Source organism: Littorina saxatilis, linkage group LG11 (genome assembly GCF_037325665.1).
Source record: "Littorina saxatilis isolate snail1 linkage group LG11, US_GU_Lsax_2.0, whole genome shotgun sequence".
In the NCBI taxonomy this organism is placed as follows: domain Eukaryota; kingdom Metazoa; phylum Mollusca; class Gastropoda; order Littorinimorpha; family Littorinidae; genus Littorina; species Littorina saxatilis.
In genome coordinates this window covers 34765652-34786028 of record NC_090255.1, presented here as the reverse complement: position 1 = coordinate 34786028, position 20377 = coordinate 34765652, and positions in this window count along the sequence as shown.

Below are 20377 nucleotides of genomic sequence, written 5' to 3'. Positions count from 1 at the left end.
ATGCACTTCGTATTAACTGTTCTATTCAAGTCTCAACAATATAAACTTTTTTTAATTTAAGGTTATGTCTGGTGCAGTACGTATTTGTCAGCTTCTTACATACCCCCCCCCCCCCAAAAAAAAAAAAACACTCTAAAATTAACCAGTTCAAGAGAGTTGTACTTGACAATGTTAATATTAATGTGACAATGCACCCCCCCTACCCCCCCCCCACCCCCACCCCCCCCTCTAAATGCGTATCGGCTTGATAAAACTTAGATAAGATTTATTTTTGTTAATTGACTTACTTGACTTATTCCTGTAGACTCCCTGTGGAGCATAGGGCCGCATTTTTGTTAATTAGCTTGTTTTAATTTATAGTGCTGCTTGAAATAGCTGAATGAAATAGGAGTTACAAATACACAAACTAATTGCATATGAAGATCGAAACGTGTCCAACGCTTTCAAGAATGAATGATCCTTCTAAATTTGAAAACTGTACACAAATAATTACTGCTGTCAATAGCGATCTTATGGAAGTCTTGGATTGTGTTTTACTGTTTTGGGCAAGCATATGCCTTTGGTCCTAATGCTTTGCGGTCAATTGCACAAACAGTCATGACATTGTTTAGGCTATAGGTAGTTCTACTATAGCGTCTGCCTGATTTCCTTTATTACACCCCCGGTATAGGGGTGTGTATAGGATTCGGTCGATGTGTTTGTTTGTTTGTTTGTGTGTTTGTGTGTTTGTGTTCGCATATAGATCACAAGAATGAACGGACCGATCGTCACCAAACTTGGTGAACAGGTTCTATACATTCCTGAGACGGTCCTTACAAAAATTGGGACCAGTCAAACACACGGTTAGGGAGTTATTGGTGGATTAAGATTCTACAAGGACTTATAGAGGGACATATTAATGGTCAAAGGGAAATAACCTTCTCAGTTGGTGGCAGTGAGAATGGTCAGGACGGGGGTGTTTTTCCTACCTCGGAGGAATTTCTTGTTTTATTTACTTACTTATTCTTGTGTGCAAAGAAAGTCAGACGTATGACTAAAACATCTGTATCCTACATGCGTGAGAGAGACCACCCATGACATAACAAAACCATACACTCACACGTTGATATATCATGTAAATGAGGTCGTGTCAAACCGGTCTGACAGGGACCTAATTTTCCACTGCTCATGATGACAAAGTCACTGAGACAAACTATGACGGCTTACTAGTGCCAAAACCTCATAATTGTAATTATCAAGGGAAAATTAGTAATTTTCCCTTGATAATTACCATTTTCACGTGTTTATTACTAATTTTCCCGGGAAAATTACTAATTTTCCCGGAATAATTACTAAGTTTCACCTGTTAATTACTAATTTTTAGTTTTGGCTCACTTCCTGACGGATTGCTAGTGCCAAAACTAAAAATTAGTAATTTTCCCGTGAAAATGAGTAACTAACAGGTGAAAACAGTAACTGACAGCGTTAATTAGTAATTATCACGTGATAATGGGTAACCCCAGGTTTTGGCATTAGTAAGCCGTCATAGGGATTACTAGTGCCAAAACCTCATAATTGTAATTATCAAGGGAAAATTACTAATTTTCCCTTGATAATTACCATTTTCACGTGTTAATTACTAATTTTCCCGGGAAAATTACTAACTTTCACCTGTTAATTACTAATTTTTAGTTTTGGCTCACTTTCTGGCGGATTGCTAGTGCCAAAACTAAAATTTAGTCATTTTCCCGTGAAAATTACTAATTATCCCGTGAAAATGAGTAACTAACGAGTGAAAACAGTAACTGACAGCGTTAATTAGTAATTATCACGTGATAATGGGTAACCCCAGGTTTTGGCACTAGTAAGCCGTCATAACAAACGTCATTCTTGGAACACCTGTACGCTTGCTGTTTCCCTTTTGAGAAATGTTGAGAACGTACACGTGACCCTGTTATTTGTGACGCCGTTTTGCTTTGACGTCAAAGACTTCATGAGGCATCCGAAGAGATCGAGGTTCCATAAGACGCGTCTTCACTTTGGGCGCTTCGACTGCGGGACGTTAGTAGCAAAAAACGCTCTAGTACAGTAAGTAGGATAAACAGAATACTCTGTGGCTGGCTGTGTCATATCAGATTTACACTCGGGTTTTTTTCAAACATTGAAACCAACTCGTGTAAATCTGATATGACACAGCGAGCCATGTAGTATTCTCTATGTCTTGAACATGCACCTTTAATAGCTAATCTCACTTGTTGCAGGATCCAATCTTTCTTTAATAAATGTAAAAACACCAAAAAATAAATAATAAATACAGAATTGAAAAATAGCGAGCGTGATAAAAAGAAAACAACAAAGACAAAAATAAAATATTCACTGAATGTTGAAAAGGAGCCAGGAGGAATGTCTTTCTGATATAAAGTAATGTCTAAATTAATCAAGTTCCTTTTCATCAAGCAAATACTAAATGTCAAAATATGCTATTATGAGGTAACACACACAAACCACGGCCGTAATCTGATCTGGGTCTTCAAAAACAACATGTGGTACGTGTCAATACATTATACTGTCATCAGTGATTTGAGATCGTTGAATATATTCTTGAGAATTGCAATAACAGCATATGTTCTTGGGAAGTCGCTCTCGAAATGAAAGTCATCATCATCATCATCATCATCATCATCATCATCATCATCATCATCATCATCATCAGCATCATCATCATCATCATCATCACTGAACCATGTGTCAACGAGGTATCAATTCAAAAGTATCAATAGGTGTGCACATTTAAAAGGCTTTTTTTTATCAAAATAGAGTGGACTAGTATAAACACTGATACGGGAAGGTATATGATAACTGGAAAAACAAGAGGCGAAGCCTTCAAGGCTCACGTAAGAAATCGACAAACAGTAACACAAACTCAATCACTCCGTCACACATACACACACACACACACACACACACACACACACACACACACACACACACACACACACACACACACACACACACACACAGTAAGCATAGGTGAAACTATGCAAGAAAGCGAGACCCTGGATCTGCCAAGAAGTCTCGGCCCGCTCACAATAACAATGACCGAGACTTTCAGTAATTCCTTTGCGTGACGTCTAACCCTCTTACGTCATAATGTGACGTCTTCAAATAGTTTCTATCACACACGTCGAACACTTTTGACCGAGACTGACGTAATCCATAGACTCGGAAATGTTAAAGTTTCTACCACAGACATACACACATACATACATACATACGCACGCACAGACAGACAAAGTTTATCATCGCATAGGCTACACTTACGTGAGCCAAAAACCAATATACTCATATCCTATATGAAGATTTATTTCTTCTCTCTTAACAAAAATAAATACCTGTCGAATATTCAATCACAACAGCCGGAGTTTTTCAGGCGACCACAAGTATAGGATGTGGTCAATACAAAAGTTTGCAGAAAAACACACACGCACACACACACACACACACACACACCCACACACATACGCTCACTCTCTCACACACAGACACACAGACACACACTCACTCATGCACACACACACACACACACACACACACACACACACACATTCACACACACACACACACTCACACACACACAAAGACACTCACATACACACTCTCTCTCTCTCTCTCTCTCTCTCTCTCTCTCTCGCTCAAGGGCGATATGATTACACGCGTACTTAAGCACAGCTGTTTCATGCCTTGCTGGCGAAAATTAAGAGTCACAGACCCGGTAAACAAGTGTCCCATGAAACGGTCACAATGTGTTTTGTGAGCACTTTAAAGAGAAGAAAAACCCCAACGACATTAAATGTTATGGATTGAGGTGCAAGGGGCACACACAAAAATATAGAATTCACACACACACACACACACACACACACACACACAACCACACACACACACACACATACAAACACTCACAAACACACAAACACACACACACACATACACACACTCACAAACACATATACACACGCGCGCGTACACACACCAAACACACACACATACTCACATACATGCGCGCGCGCACACACACCAAACACACACACCCAAACATATGCACACACACACACACATACATTCGCACACAGGCACACACACACACACACACACACACACTTATACACATACACACACACATATACACACACACACACACACGCACACACATAAACGACAATCGTAACATTCGCTTACTCAAACACATGTAACTTCCAATAAGTCTAGATGCAATCAAAGCGTCCATGTGCTCGTGCGCTCGAATGGGTGTGTGCCTTAAAATCAACGGTGTTTGTGTGTGTGCGTTTTGTGTCTGTGTCTGTTGTGTGTGTGTGTTTAAGTTGAAGAGTGTGTGTAACAGCATAATCCATTGTTGTAGACAAAAAGTAAATGAGAAATATTTATGAGGAAGTTGCCTCTACACACACACACACACCCACTCACACACCCACACCCACACACATACATACTCACACTTACATACTCACACTTACACACACACACACACACATACATACACACACACATACATACTCACACTTACACACACACACACACACACACACAGGCACGTTTCATGATATTGAGGATTGCAGTTTCCCCCTCACACACAATATTCCAAAATAATAAATAGTCAAACAGGGGCCAAAAAACAGTTTGCACCAAGAATTCAACTTTTTATCTATCCAAAACAGTAAAAAAAATTATATGAACATTCGTATTTCCAAGATGATTGGCGTTCCAAGACGCTATATCCTAAAAACCCCAAAACATGCTTTTACAACTTCAGTGCATAATAACTGCCCAAAGGTGCTGTTTAAAGCAACCATTGATAATAATTTTTAACATACTCCTTGAACACATTAAGAAAAATGGTTAACTTGCAAATAAAGGGACAGCATTGATCAGAACAATGGTAAGATAAAGGACGCTACTTATATTTTGTACATTTTTTATCTTTATCGTTTCCTGTAGACCTCAGAAGTTCTAGCCAGCTTAAGAAATCATTCTAAAATCGAAAAACAAACATCTATACATTTTGTACGCAAAGTAGATTGATATTTGACACAGTCACACAGACATACGTGGGCTATGGGGCAACCCTACCCCCTAAATTTGAAAACGGGGTCAATTTCTTAACTGCATGCATTCAGCAAAACAATCCCTAAAAAAAAAAAATCACAAATGAACTTATGACTTTAGAAAAGCATTCAAAAATGCATATATACAACGCTTTTTCTTTGGTCCCAATTCAAGGGGGTGTGCTATTCTCAGGTAACATTGTGAACGCTCAAATGAGACTTGGTCACATGTCAAAAAAAGTAATCCCCCTGTTGTTCATGGTTGGTTGGTGGGATTTTTTTTATCTGAGCCATTGGCAAGCATGAAATGTCATCAGCATTAGGAAAGACATAGTATCTCCCATTGTCTTTTGCGCGCAAACACTTCACACAGATCTCCTCTCGATCTGGCCCATCGGGGAAATGGGTTGACTTGGGGATGATCACCGCCCTGTATCTCTCCACCTTTCCATCCATGCTGACAAAGTCAGCGGTCACAAAGTCCCCAACTTGAATGTCTCACTGTGGGACAAAGAACCTGGTTTTCACGACTGGCACCACATGGTTGGCTGACCACGCGGCATCCAGTGGCGTGTTGTGGGTAGACGTCCATTGGACATAAATTGGGAAGGACGTCGCTGGATCATCTGGTTTGCATACTTTGTTCGTGTACAACATTTAGTCAAGCTGTCGAACTAACAGAATGAAACTGAACTCACTGCATTTTTACAGCAAGAGCGTATACTCGTAGCATCGTCAGTTCACCGCTCGATGCAAAGGCAGTGAAATTGACAAGAAGAGCGGGGTAGTAGTTGCGCTGAGAACGATAGCACGCTTTTCTTTATCTCTATTATTTTTAACTTTCTGAGCGTGTTTTTAATCCAAACATATCACATCTATATGTTTTTGGAATCAGGAACCCACAAGGAATAAGATGAAATTGTTTTTAAATCGATTTCGGAATTTTTTTTTTAATAATAATTTTTATATTTTTAATTTTCAGAGCTTGTTTTTAATCCAAATGTAACATATTTATATGTTTTTGGAATCAGAAAATGATGAAGAATAAGATGAACGTAAACTTGTATCGTTTTAAAAACAAATTATTTTTTTTTACAATTTTCAGGTTTTCAATGACCAAAGTTATTAATTAATTTTTAAGCCACCAAATTGAAATGCAATACCGCAGTCCGGCTTTCTTCAGAGATTGCTTGGCCAAAATTTCAATCAATTTGATTGAAAAATGAGGGTGTGACAGTGCCGCCTCAACTTTTACAAAAAGCCGGATATGACGTCACCAAAGGTATTTATCGAAAAAAATAAAAATAATATCCAAGGATATCATTCCCAGGAACTCTCATGTCAAATTACATAAAGATCGGTCCAGTAGTTTGGTCTGAATCGCTCTACACACACACACACACACAGACAGACACACACACACACATACACCACGACCCTCGTCTCGATTCCCCCTCTACGTTAAAACATTTAGTCAAAACTTGACTAAATGTAAAAATAAAAATAAAAATAAAAAAAATGGGATAGCGGCGAAACGGGATTGCGCCAAAATGGGATGCGGTAGTAAGATGACGCTTGGCTTGTGAAATGTCGCCAAAATGGGACGGCGGCAAAACGGGATTGCACGTAAATGGGATATTGCGCGAATTATAAACGAAGGAGTAGGCCCTAAGTTTCTCGTACGAGATGTTTACTGGGAGTAAATATTTGGGGAGTAAAAATTTAGTTCCTTGTGGAGTTCTTTTTTCGTACAAGATTTTTACTGGAAGTTTACTCCGGAGTCAATTTTTCGTGGAGTAAAAATTTTGTGTTACACCGGTTCATGACCGTTGTGGTAACGAGCGCACATTGCTGTCTCCCAAGGAATACTAAAGTAGTCCTTGCTGTCTCCATATTGTGTTCCTACGAATCGAAAGTACGATCGCCAAGCCCTTCTGTCATTGAAGGCAACGTTCGATATTTCCGTCTGTCAGCGTCGCCAACGTTCGACAGATTGTACTACTGTTACTCACAAACTTTCAATTTACACAATGAAATGCCAATAACATGCAAACACAACAATGGGAGACGAAGGGAAAACCTACTAGCGATTGAAATTATGCAAACGAACTCACAAATCCCTCACTTTCCGAATGCAAACGCTGCAAATCCGTATGCGTGCGTCGCTGTGTCGAACGTTGGGTTGACGAACGTTGCTGACAGACGCAACAAAACTTGATCAAAAGGCACTAAAAACGATTAAATGTTTTACTCACTGGGTATCGCATTCCTCTTTTTCTTCCTGCAGACGATCTGAAGCGGTTGAAACGTCGTTTCCGATGAAAGGCTCGGTTATTTCCGTTAAAAACAAAGTTTGCCGAACGTGTGATTTCGTCTACAGACACCGGTCGGATCACAACAAAAATGTTCATTCTTTGCGATTTTGTGATACTGTTGATGATACACCTGCTTTCCAGTGAAGAACATCAATAAATTGATGTTCACAAGCAAGAATAACAGACAAAAGAACGGATGTGTAAAATTAGGCTTTGCTTTGCAAACAAAGCACGTGGGTTTTTTTTACTGACAGACACTTTCGGTGGCGATTGAAAATTTTTCCAGAAACGGTTTTATGCTCCCATTTGATATTTTTTCCCTATTTTATCTAGTCAGAGACTAACCTTGTGTATTAATTGAATTAATAACCCCATTATCATAAGTTTTGTGTGTTATTTTCGTGTCTGTTAAATCACACTTTGAGATGGGGTCATGTGACAGAAGGAAATGGTGTCTGTCAGGATTCACACGTTCGCTTCGAAAAACTCGCTCAAATAATTGCTCAAACACAAACATTTTAGCTTTTATTTATTTTTTTGTATTGCAAATACCATACTTACTCATGCCAAGCAGAAAAAAATGATGAAAATCAACACAGTAAGCAAGTAATTTGAAGGCAAAGTTTACACACATCAAAGAGTCTGATTACCGTGAAACCTGCCCACACACACACACACACACACACACACACACACACACACACACACACACACACACACACACACACGATTATGTTTTGAGTTACTTTGATAAAACTTGCGTTAATTTTCTGTCAACAGCTACGGAGAGAGATGCTCACCGAACGGGACAGAGAATTCACACACACACACACGCGCGCGCGCGCGCGCAAGCACACAAACACGGTTGTTTGTTTGTCGCACAATTACACGACTACAAGCTGTTTTGACGTCAATGCATCGAGACGTCATCCCCTCTCTGGGGCTTTTTCCGTATAAACCATCATGTACATTCACCACAGATTCGCCATGGCTTTTACATGGTACAAGAGCATCCCTCCACTCAGACACTCAAACCAAAAATCAACAGCCTGTTTATACTAACTTGCATAGAGTGACCTGTTTTAAAAGATTTGCTTTCCAGTGTAAAACCATCATGTAAAATCACCACAGATTCGCTGTGACTTTTACATCAATCAATCAATCAATCAATATGAGGCTTATATCGCGCGTATTCCGTGGGTACAGTTCTATGCGCAGGGATTATTTGTTTAATTTTTAATTTTTATTTTATGCAATTTATATGGCGCACATATTCAAGGCGCAGGGATTTATTTATGCCGTGTGAGATGGATTTTTTTTTTTACACAATACATCACGCATTCACATCGGCCAGCAGATCGCAGCCATTTCGGCGCATATCCTACTTTTCACGGCCTATTATTCCAAGTCACACGGGTATTTTGGTGGACATTTTTATATGCCCATACAATTTTGCCAGGAAAGACCCTTTTGTCAATCGTGGGATCTTTTAACGTGCACACACCAATGTAGTGTACACGAAGGGACCTCGGTTTTTCGTCTCATCCACCACCTTGGTTAGGAAAGGGGGTAGACAATTGCTAACGCCCTGACCCAGGGTCGAACTCGCAACCTCTCGCTTCCGAGCGCAAGTGCATCATCCAATTGGACACCCACACCAAACATTAACAGCCTGTCTACTGTGTGTGCAACGCGGGATTTCTCATTTGTTTTGATGGATATGTTTTGCATAGTGACAAAGGCGTCAGTCACAAAATTAATTCTTCAAACAATGGACGATGTTCGGAAATAATTCAGATGTTCCTGCATCCGCAGTGTTTTTGATGGCTTTAAAACTCGATAGTACAACCAACAGTTTTGCATTTGACCAGGATTTTTACTGGCCAGTCGGGCGGGCTGCCAGGCGGTTTCTACTAGCCCTGCTGTTTTCTAACTCGCCCTTGGTGATCGGGCGGACGATTTGGCCATCCCTGGCACATTCTCGAATAGAGTGAGACTGCTAAGCTGCTTATCTTTGACCGGGAGACAGTGCGTTGTACCGTGTACAGAATGTTTATGAAAGGTACATTCTTTCTCGTGCAAGCGATCATTATCATGATCACGAGCACATTAACCCGGATAATGATGGGTAACCAGTAAAGACAACTACTGGCGTTTTTCTTTTAAGAAAAATTAAGAGATTCACAACCGTTAATAAGTTGCAAAAAAATGAAAAAAACGTTCGGGGATTTCATACCCAGGAACTCTCATGTCAAATTTCATAAAGATCGGTCCAGTAGTTTAGTCTGAATCGCTCTACACACACACACACACACACACACACACACACACACACACACGCACACACACACGCACATACACCACGACCCTCGTTTCGATTCCCCCTCGATGTTAAAATATTTAGTCAAAACTTGACTAAATATAAAGTTATTAAACAAGTCGCGTAAGGCGAAAACACAATATTTAGTCAAGTAGCTGTCGAACTCACAGAATGAAACTGAACGCAATGCCATTTTTCAGCAAGACCGTATACTCGTAGCATCGTCAGTCCACCACTAATGGCAAAGGCAGTGAAATTGACAAGAAGAGCGGGGTAGTAGTTGCGCTAAGAAGGATAGCACGCTTTTCTGTACCTCTCTTTGTTTTAACTTTCTGAGCGTGTTTTTAATCCAAACATATCATATCTATATGTTTTTGGAATCAGGAACCGACAAGGAATAAGATGAAAGTGTTTTTGAATTGATTTCGACAATTTAATTTTGATAATAATCCCAGCGAAGCTGGAGGTATCACACGAATGCATTTTCATACCGATAATACATGATAAAGAAGGATTCTTTGTGCCCGGCTACGTGCTACAGTTGGAGATGGAAGTTCACCAAAAATTGGGACCATACTAACAAAAATACGGTGGGTGCAATAGTCGCCCCCATTTTTTGAGCAAACGCCACCCAAGGCCGCTTTGGACGGGTAGAAATTTTGTACTTTCCAAGTCTATTTGTGTGTGGTTGTTCAAGACTATGGATAAAGCTCGCGTGAGAAGATTACGTCACGGTCAAAAGTCTTTGACGTCAATTAATGCATCATGACGTCATGCCTCCCTGTAGTCTTTTTCTCTCGCGCGGTGTGTGTGTGTGTGTGTGTGTGTGTGTGTGTGTGTGTGTGTGTGTGTTCATTTTGTGCACATGTGTTAGTGTTAGTGTTAGTGTTAGTGTGTGTGTGTGTGTGTGTGTGTGTGTGTGTGTGTGTGCGCGCGTGCATGAGTCTGTACTCGTGTGTGTGTATATATATATATGTGTGTGTGTGTGTGTGTGTGTGTGTGTGTGTGTGTGTGTGTGTGTGTGTGTGTGTAAGAAAGACTGAGAGAGAGGGAGAAAGAGTGTGTGTGTGTGTGTGTGTGTGTGTGTGTGTGTGTGTGTGTGTGTGTGTGTGTGTGTGTGTGTGTGTGTGTGTGTGAATGTGTGTGTGCATGAGTTTGTGTGTATGTTTGTGTGTGTATGAGTGTGTATAATTATGTGTTTGTTTGTAAAGGTGTGTGTGTCCGTCTGTCTATGTGCGTATTTGTTTGTTTGTTTGCTTAACGCCCAGCCGACCACGAAGGGCCATAATAATCAGGGCGGTGCTGCTTTGAGATATAACGTGCGCCACACACAAGGCAGAAGTCGCAGCACAGGCTTCATGTCTCACCCAGTCACATTATTCTGACACCGGACCAACCAGTCCTAGCATGCACTAACCCCATAATGCCAGACACCAGGCGGAGCAGCCACTAGATTGCCAATTTTAAAGTCTTAGGTATGACCCGGCCTGGGTTCTAACCCACGACCTCCCGATCACGGGGCGGACGCCTTACCACTAGGCCAACCGTGTATGTGCGTATGAGTGTGTGTTTTGTGTGTATGCGATTTGTGTGAGTCAATGTGTGTGTGTTTTGTGTGTATGAGATTTGTGTGAGTCAATGTGTGTGTGTGTGTGTGTGTGTGTGTGTGTGTGTGTGTGTGTGTGTGTGTGTGTGTGTGTCTGTGGGTGTGTGCGTGCGTACATGCGTGCGTATGTACATGTGTGTGTGTGTGTGTGTGTGACAGTGTGTGTGTATGTGTTTGTGTGGGTGTGTGTCTGTATAAGAGAGAAAGAGAGAGAGAGAGAGAGGGTGGGTGGGTGTGTGTTTGTGCGTGTGCGTAAGTGTATATATGTGTGTGTATGTGTGTTTGTTTGTAAAGGTGTATATGTCCGTCTGTATATATGTGCGTATGGGGGTGTGTTTTGTGTGTATGAAGTGTGTGTGAGAGAGTGAGTGCAGGGGCGGACCTAGGGGGGGTTCCTGGGTGTCCGGAACCCCCCCCCCCCCACCCCCCATCCGGTTTTTTTTTTACCTTGTTATCTTCCACGAGAGGCCTCCGATTGACCTAAAAAAATAAAATTCCTTCAGCATCTGGGGGGCTTTGCCCCCCAGACCCCCCACCAGGGCTTTGCCCATGGACCCCACCGGGGCCTGAGCGGCCCCTGGACCCCTGCTCCAATTTGGAACCCCCCCTTATCCACAACTAGGTCCGCCCCTGGAGTGAGTGTGTGTGAGTGAGTGTGTATGTGTGTAACTTGGGGTGTGTGTGTGTGTGTGTGTGTGTGTGTGTGTTCGTGTGTGTGTGTGTGTGTGTGTGTGTGTTTGAGAGAGAGAGAGAGAGAGAGAGGTTTGTCTTTCGCTGGGGTATGCAGAGCCTTGGCGTTGCACATCTACTTAATTTTTATATATTTAATTTTCAGAGCTTGTTTTTAATCCAGATATAACGTATTTATATGTTTTTGGAATCAGCAAATGATGGAGAATAAGATAAACGTAAATTTGGATCGTTTTATAAATTTTTATTTTTTTTTACAATTTTCAGATTTTTAATGACCAAAGTCATCAATTAATTTTTAAGCCACCAAGCTGAAATGCAATACCGAAGTCCGGGCTTCGTCCAAGATTACTTGACCAAAATTTCAACCAATTTGGTTGAAAAATGAGGGCGTGACAGTGCCGCCTCAACTTTCACGAAAAGCCGGATATGACGTCATCAAAGACATTTATCAAAAAAATGAAAAAAACGTTCGGGGATTTCATGCCCAGGAACTGTCATGTCAAATTTCATAAAGATCGGCCCAGTAGTTTAGTCTGAATCGCTCTACACACACACACACACACACGCACACACGCACATACACCACGACCCTCGTTTCGATTCCCCCTCGATGTTAAAATATTTAGTCAAAACTTGACTAAATATAACAAGTCGCGTAAGGCGAAAATACAATATTTAGTCAAGTAGCTGTCGAACTCACAGAAGCATCGTCAGGCCACCGCTCATGGCAAAGGCAGTGAAATTGACAAGAAGAGCGGGGTAGTAGTTGCGCTAAGAAGGATAGCACGCTTTTCTGTACCTCTCTTTGTTTTAACTTTCTGAGCCTGTTTTTAATCCAAACATATCATATCTATATGTTTTTGGAATCAGGAACCAACAAGGAATAAGATGAAAGTGTTTTTAAATTGATTTGGACAATTTAATTTTGATAATAATTTTTATATATTTAATTTTCAGAGCTTGTTTTTAATCCGAATATAACATATTTATATGTTTTTGGAATCAGCAAATGATGGAGAATAAGATAAACGTAAATTTGGATCGGTTTATAAATTTGTATTTTTTTTTACAATTTTCCGATTTTTAATGACCAAAGTCATTAATTAATCTTTAAGCCACCACGCTGAAATGCAATACCGAAGTCCGGGCTTCGTCGAAGATTACTTGACCAAAATTTGAACCAATTTGGTTGCAAAATGAGGGCGTGACAGTGCCGCCTCAACTTTCACGAAAAGCCGGATATGACGTCATCAAAGACATTTATCAAAAAAATGAAAACAATATTCGGGGATTTCATACCCAGGAACTCTCATGTCAAATTTCATAAAGATCGGTCCAGTAGTTTAGTCTGAATCGCTCTACACACACACACACACGCACACACGCACATACACCACAACCCTCGTTTCGATTCCCCCTCGATGTTAAAATATTTAGTCAAAACTTGACTAAATATAAAAACGAAGTCGCGTAAGGCGAAAATACAACATTTAGTCAAGTAGCTGTCGAACTCACAGAATGAAACTGAACGCAACTTAACGCAGCAAGACCGTATACTCGTAGCATCGTCACTCCACCGCCCGTGGCAAAGGCAGTGCCCGTGGAATTGACAAGAAGAGCGGGGTATTCGTTGCGCTGAGAATGATAGCACGCTTTTCTGTACCTCTCTTCGTTTTAACTTTCTGAGCGTGTTTTTAATCCAAACATATCATATCTATATATTTTTTGAATCAGGAACCGACAAGGAATTAGATGAAAGTGTTTTTAAATTGATTTCGAAAAAAACATTTTGATAATAATTTTTATATATTTAATTTTCAGAGCTTGTTTTTAATCCGAATATAACATATTTATATGTTTTGGGAATCAGCAAATGATGGAGAATAAGATAAACGTAAATTTGGATCGTTTTATAAATTTTTATTTTTTTTTACAATTTTCAGATTTTTAATGACCAAAGTCATTAATTAATTTTTAAGCCACCAAGCTGAAATGCAATACCGAAGTCCGGGCTTCGTCGAAGATTACTTGACCAAAATTTGAACCAATTTGGTTGCAAAATGAGGGCGTGACAGTGCCGCCTCAACTTTCAGTTTCACGAAAAGCCGGATATGACGTCATCAAAGACATTTATCAAAAAAATGAAAAAAACGTTCGGGGATTTCATACCCAGGAACTCTCATGTCAAATTTCATAAAGATCGGTCCAGTAGTTTAGTCTGAATCGTTCTACACACACACACACACACACGCACGCACACACGCACGCACACACGCATATACACCACGACCCTCGTTTCGATTCCCCCTCGATGTTAAAATATTTAGTCAAAACTTGACTAAATATAATGAGGTTGGCCGGTGAGAGAGAGAAATGTTGAAGTTGAACAGTTATTGATTTATAAGGCAAAGTGATGAATGGTTACTTACCTCAACTCAAAAAGCAAGGTCTTGTTTGTAGTTCAGAGTATGTTTGACCTGACCGAAGCTGTTCATTACTGCCACCCTGAAAAGATATCACAGAAATAGTTAATGCTTGATGAAGACATATGCAATTGCAAAATATTCTTACAAAAAACCCCATTCAGGTAACAGAACTAAAAATAAATCCTCTGAATAATAAAACTGAGAAAATTGAGCCTATTACTATGAGTATGGCTGGAGGACACTACATTCTTTTACATTTGATGAATATATTTCTTTAAAAGAATAAAATCTTTGAGAGAATTTGACAGTTAAGGTTCATAGAGACTGGTCCATTATGTTTCCTCAAATTACTGGACATATCTCTCAAACACAGAGAAAACAAGTCGCGTAAGGCGAAAATACAACATTTAGTCAAGTAGCTGTCGAACTCACAGAATGAAACTGAACGCAATGCCATTTTTCAGCAAGACCGTATACTCGTAGCATCGTCAGTCCACCGCTCATGGCAAAGGCAGTGAAATTGACAAGAAGAGCGGGGTAGTAGTTGCGCTAAGAAGGATAGCACGCTTTTCTGTACCTCTCTTAACGCTTTGTTTTAACTTTCTGAGCGTGATTTTAATCCAAACATATCATATCTATATGTTTTTGGAATCAGGAACCGACAAGGAATAAGATGAAAGTGTTTTTGAATTGATTTCGACAATTTAATTTTGATACTAATTTTTATATATTTAATTTTCAGAGCTTGTTTTTAATCCAAATATAACATATTTATATGTTTTTGGAATCAGAAAATGATGGAGAATAAGATGAACGTAAATTTGGATCGTTTTATAATTTTTTTTTTTTTTACAATTTTCCGATTTTTAATGACCAAAGTCATTAATTAATTTTTAAGCCACCAAGCTGAAATGCAATACCGAAGTCCGGGCTTCGTCGAAGATTACTTGACCAAAATTTGAACCAATTTGGTTGCAAAATGAGGGCGTGACAGTGCCGCCTCAACTTTCACGAAAAGCCGGATATGACGTCATCAAAGACATTTATCAAAAAAATGAAAAAAACGTTCGGGGATTTCATACCCAGGAACTCTCATGTCAATTTTCATAAAGATCGGTCCAGTAGTTTAGTCTGAATTGCTCTACACACACACACACACACACACACACACACACACAGACAGACATACACACGCACATTGTGACAAACGGATTTGCACATAATTGTATATTGGAGTTATGTGACGCAGGTGTACAAAATTTCATGGGCCACGAACTTTGAGTAGGCACCGCACGGTGAAATAATGTCACTGGTGCAGTGCAGTACTGTCACGTGTGAGATGTAACCAATCAAAGAAGAGTATTGACTGAGGTCGCGTTTGTAGAGATATTAGACGGGAGAGCTTTCCAGACCGTTGAAAAGACAAGACGGGTCTCCTGTTGGGTAAAGTTTCTCACCGGGCGCTAGAGGTCGTTGGACTCGTGCCGCGGTATTGAATCGCAGGATTCAACTGCTGTGTTTACAGGTATTTATTGAATTGATATTTTGCTCGGAGATATTACTTTGCTCGGAAATATTGACTTGAGAAATGACCGGGAGAGTCATGTATGAATTGGCTGAAAAGCGTGCGCTGATGTCAGCCATTGTTGAAAAGGGAATGTTTACATGTTTTTCGGAAATGAAGTCGCTTATGAGTAAGCGGGTGTATATACTGTAACCGCATAAGTTAGTTGACGGTAGTGATAAAGAATGTCAGAAAAGTTTATTCAAGTATGGAGACTTATGGTAGTTTAAACTTGTGTATTTTAGCATCCCGGGCCGAGTGGGGTCGCGGAAGTGGGGAGACTAGACGGGAGGTTCCGCCCTTACGTCCCGAGCCGTGAGCTGCGGGAGCGCAGGAGGGAGTCAGAGTGAAGCGCTGGAGAACGGGGACCCCGTCCCATTCCACCACGCGAAGACAGTTTGCGTGGGTGGGGTGGACCAGTGCGTGCCACTGAAGGTGTGAGTACGACTGGCAAGACGTAACCGGCGAGAGAGTTACGTGGAAATAAGTTCCCCAAGGTAACAAACACGAGACGTAGAGCGTCCGTGAGTTTATTGATCTGTGTGTAACAGAAGTGAATATTGACAGAAGTATTGCTTGAGACAATGACTTCGTGTGTAGTGAGACAGACAGGCTCTCACGGAACAAAGCTTGAAGTGTTCTACGTGTGTGCACGTGAATTATAGACTGCATGTGAAAGTAACATGTGTGTATTTCTGTGCAGCTAGATTTCTGTATCCTGACAGAAATAGAAACTTTCATGTTGAGTGAGAGTGATTTGTAGAATGAATGGGAAATAATATGTTTATGTTGTGTTGATTATTTCAATAGAGGTACATGGGCAAAGGGCTGTAATCGTGTTCTTGTCTTTGTGCCTGGTTGGAGTGTTGTGTGTGTGTGTGTGTGAAGGCTAGGTAGTAAACAGAGAGAAGCACGCACAATTTCTGATAGGAGTAAATATACATACATACAGACATACACACGTAAATTCCAGCCGTAACACACATACACCACGACCCTCGTCTCGATTCCCCCCTCTACGTTAAAACATTTAGTCAAAACTTGACTAAATGTAAAAAAATATGAAAAGGGTAGGAGCGAGCTGACAGTCACTCAATAACTGCATTGAAAGGAGTTGCAATAAATTGATGAATAATCGCACTGACACAAAACTATACCCCTGCCTATAGATTTTCGCTTTTAGATCATCAGAAAACATTTAAGTGCTGTTCACATGGCAGACGAGCAAACAACTTTTCCCCAACTTAGTTGTTTAAAAATATCTCCTGGGTTGCTGGCAAAAAGTCAGCCATGTGAACGGCTCCAGCAAGTTAGAAACAATTAAGGTAAGACTTAGCAGCGACTCCAAAAACTGCTGGACTTGGCTATGGAATAAAAAAGATATTCCGCAGACTTTTCTTATAGCCGCTTACTTCTTCTTCTTCTTCGTTCGTGGGCTGAAACTCCCTCGTACACTCGTGTTTTTTGCACGAGTGGAATTTTGCGTGTATGACCGTTTTTTACCCCGCCATTTAGGCAGCCATACGCCGTTTTCGGAGGAAGCATGCTGGGTATTTTCGTGTTTCTATAACCCACCGAACTCTGACATGGATTACAGGATCTTTTTCGTGCGCACTTGGTCTTGTGCTTGCGTGTACACACGGGGGTGTTCGGACACCGAGGAGAGTCTGCACACAAAGTTGACTCTGAGAAATAAATCTCTCGCCGAACGTGGGGACGAACTCACGCTGACAGCGGCCAACTGGATACAAATCCAGCGCGCTACCGACTGAGCTACATCCCCGCCCTATATAGCCGCTTACTGATTGGTTAGCTATAGTCAAACTATAACCAAACTGCTTTTGTCGCATTAGGAGGTAGCTCCAATAGCTGCACTGGCCTTCAAAGTCTGACAAGAATCGTCGCTTATATTATAACAAGTTTCACAGTTTGCGCTGTTTACAACACAAGGGTAGCACTTTTGATTTGATTTGGCACTGACTAAAGTTTTAAAGTAGGGGGATAGTTGGTACAAAGTCTGCCATGTGAACAAAAGTCACAACCTGACTCACCAAAGAGAAAATAAAAAAATTGAGGTTGGGCGAGAGAGAAATCTTGAGGTCGAACAGTTATTGATTTATGAGGCAGAGCGATATAGACTAGGACAGATTTCAGAAAATCTAACACCCTCGGGCATTTGTGGGTAATTAAGGCAACAGGTTGTTTCTTATAGATTTGGGTGTGCTGAATCCATTTCTGCCTGTTGCCAAAGTCAAAAATGCCTATATTCGTTACTATTCAACGGTTTCCAAGATGGCCGCCATGATATCAAGAGACTACTAATTCTCAAACAAATGCTTATATCTTTGGTGTTTTTAGAGATACAGTGTTAATTTTTGGCTAGTTGGTAGATGACCGATAGGCAATGGTTGCCTTGTCAGAGTATTTGACCTTGACCTTAAGTCAAGGTCACATGAGACTTGACAATATTGACTTGTACTGTTTTGTCATGTGTGCATTTTAAGTTGTCTTTTGGCAGTAAACTACTGCGAACTAATCACTAAAAATAAGTGATATTACCCAGTAGGTATTCAGCATTAAAATGAATATACATTGATCATCATTCTGACAAGGTCAAGGTCATTTTGACCCCATATTTCAGATGTGTTTAAACTTGGACGCCATCCAGATTTGCAGTGGCTCATCTGTTGTACACACTGGACATATGATTCAACAATTACATTTCAGCAGGGGTTCAGATCAATGGTGCAGAATCAACTAGGTCAAAGGTCAAGGTCAAGGTCAAAGTCAAAGGTCACTATTTGGACCATTTATTCTCAAAAACGGGGCCTAAAATAGAGATAGGCCATTTGTGAGTAATTATGGTGTGCTCTTCCCATTTCTGCTGTATGACAAAGTGTATATTTGCTAGTTTGTCCTGTATCATTAAATATTCAAAATGGCCGCCACAAGCCTGAAAACTCACCCACACACAAAAACTGACAATTTTTTTAAACATAACCACTCTATTTATTATCAACTTTTGTTTCAACATACGTTTGTATCAATAACGTTGCATAATCAGTACAAATTTCAACAACATTTAAGATGTTATGGTATTTCTGTGGCAATTATAACACAATATACACAAATCTCAAATGGGCTGAAGCTGAATATCAGAATCTGCTGGTAGTGAGGCTCGGTGGTCTCCATACGTCCCTCAACTTCCTCAAAGCCATCGGGCGTCACATGGAGTGCTCTGGTCTTCTGGATCTGTGGGTCGAGAGCAATGTCCTTGGCCCGAAAACAGCTGAACAGGTGCTGGCAGGCAAGTCCTATGTCAGAGGGATGCGAACTCATAAGTTGACCTGGCAAGCCTTGTGGAGAATACTCCTACCACAGTTGCTGCAGTACGTCCACGGCAGTGATGATGAGCTCGCACAAGAGATTGAAGACGAGATGGTTCGTGATGACACAGCAGCACTTGTACATCTTCTTGCCAACAAACGCTTCACAGACCTTGTGGACTCGTTTGCTGCTTCGCGGGCCAATCCAAACTTCCAGTTCTGGTGGGAATACCTGAAGATGGTAGAAATTCTCTTCCAGTTCACACGCGCCAGTAGAGATGGCGACTGGAATCTGCATCTTCAAGCTTTCACGGCAATGCTCCCCTACTTCATGAGATATAATCATACCAACTATGCTCGATGGGGCACAGTCTACGTCAGTGAAATGAATCAGCTCCCCGAAGAAGTGAAGAAGGAATTTGAAGCTGGGCACTTTGTTGTGAAGAGGAGCCAGAGCAAGTTCAACCAGGTGGACCCAGATCAAAGTCAAGAATGGCTGAACGGGATTGGAAAGTCATGTGGAGGGATTGTGGGCATCACAAAGACACCGTCTGCTCTGAACCGTTGGGCCCTCTCGTTCAATCTCCGATCTCACATTGCAGGAGAAACAAGAGCAGTCTTTGGAGCAGAGGTTGACGAGAAGAGCATTCACAACGAATGCAACAAGGCCAGAAAAAGACAAGACAAAACTGATGAAGAAAAGTTGTTTGACAACCTTAAACGCTTCAAGGTTTTTTCTCTGGATGTGCCTGAAGATCTGCAGAACATTGCATCGAAGGATCTTACAACCAAGAACATCGAAGAAAACCTGTTGACAGCACGTGAAAAAGGACAAGAACAGGTGAAAACATTTGTTCGGGAGAGACTTGTGCCCTGTGAAGAGAGGAAAGTGAAATTCCGCGATGCCCTGCCGAAGAACAAACCTCTGACATTTGCCAGTCTGTACGAGGTGAAGCAGAAGGATGCAAAGAGTGGGAAACAAAAGACAGTCAAAGCTGACAGAAGCAGGGCGCAGTGTTGATCTT